This window comes from Echinops telfairi, unplaced genomic scaffold, assembly GCF_000313985.2.
Source record: "Echinops telfairi isolate 266 unplaced genomic scaffold, ASM31398v2 ScPeMD7_5;HRSCAF=22, whole genome shotgun sequence".
In the NCBI taxonomy this organism is placed as follows: Eukaryota; Metazoa; Chordata; class Mammalia; order Afrosoricida; family Tenrecidae; genus Echinops; species Echinops telfairi.
Genome location: NW_022103901.1, coordinates 43,595,562 through 43,596,933, shown reverse-complemented (window position 1 = coordinate 43,596,933; position 1,372 = coordinate 43,595,562). Strand labels below are relative to the sequence as shown.

Genomic DNA, 1,372 nt, shown 5'->3' with positions numbered 1-1,372 from the left:
TTCTTGAGGAGTTCTCTGCTAATTCTGGGCTTCTTCCCTCTCCATATGATGTTGGTAATCAGCTTTTCCAATTCTTTGAAGAGGGATGGTGGTATTTGAATCAGGATAGCATTGAACTTATATAGTGCATTGGACAGAACTGACATCTTTACTATATTGAGTCTTTCAATCCACGAGCATTGGCTGTTCTTCCATTTGTTGAGGTCACTCTTGGTTTCTTGTAATAGTGTTCTATAATTTTCCTTCTACAAATCTTTCATTTTTTAAGTCAGTTAAATCTCTAGATTTGTGCTTGGCTATTGTAAAGGGTACTACCCTTTTATTTGCCTCTTTAGTGGTCTTGTCTGATGTGTACAGCAGCCTGATAGACTTCTGTTTGTTGATCTTGTATCCTACCACTCTGCCATATTCCTCTATCACTTCCAACACTCCACTTGTGTTTAGGGGATTTTCAATGTATAAAATCATATCATCTGCAAATAATAATTTAGCCTCTTCCTTCCCCAGGTGAATACCTTTGATGTCTTTTCTTTGTCTTATGTTGTTAGCCAGGACCTCCAGTACGATGTTAAATAGGAGTGGGTACAAGGAGCATCCTTGTCTGGTCTCCTACTTTTTCAGTGGAATTGTTTTCATTTTTTCTTCATTGATTACCACATTGGCTGTTGGTTTTTCATATATAGCTTGAGGAATTTTCCTTCTATTCCTATCTTCTTGAGTGTCTTAAACAGGAATTGGTGTTGGATATTGTCGAATATCCAACAATATCCATCTATCTATCGATATTTTTTGTATCTATCAATATTATCATGTGGTTGTTACAATTTTTCCTGTCAATATGGTGAATAATACTAATGGTCTTTCGTCTGTTGAACTGACCCTGTATCCCTCGTATGAATCCCACTTGGTCATGGTGAATAATTTTTTTTTGCATGCTTTTGTATTCTATTGGCCAGTATTTTGTTAAGGATTTGTGCATCGATGTTCATTACGGATATTGGTCTGTAGTTCTCAATTCTTGTGGGATCCTTGCCCACAGCACCCATATCTTACGTGATCGCTTCATGATTGACTTATCCAGTAGGACCCTGTCATAAGAACTAACCATTCTAAGATTGGGGCTAGAATTAAGTGCAAGCCCAAATCCATTAATATATTTCTGGTTTATTTCTGTCTCTGGTTCGCATCAGTATCATTTTATGATAGAGAATGTTATAAATCATCCCAATGGGGCCATTTTATTGATAGCGTCACTAGTTAAGCCAATATTATAGAAGTTAAAATACTGTTGAGAAAAGGAAATTATATAAGTATAGGCCAGCTGACTGTACTACATGAACTGTTGACTTGTACAGACTAAACTCTTAAGTGA

At 36.4% G+C, this 1,372-nt stretch overlaps 1 protein-coding gene across 1 annotated transcript in view; it reads left to right on the top strand.

Annotated features, from left to right (window-relative positions):
* PARN (poly(A)-specific ribonuclease) overlaps nucleotides 1-1,372 on the top strand; it is a 149,933-nt gene that overhangs the window by 38,152 nt on the left and 110,409 nt on the right. The gene's annotated exons all lie outside the window — the stretch shown is intronic.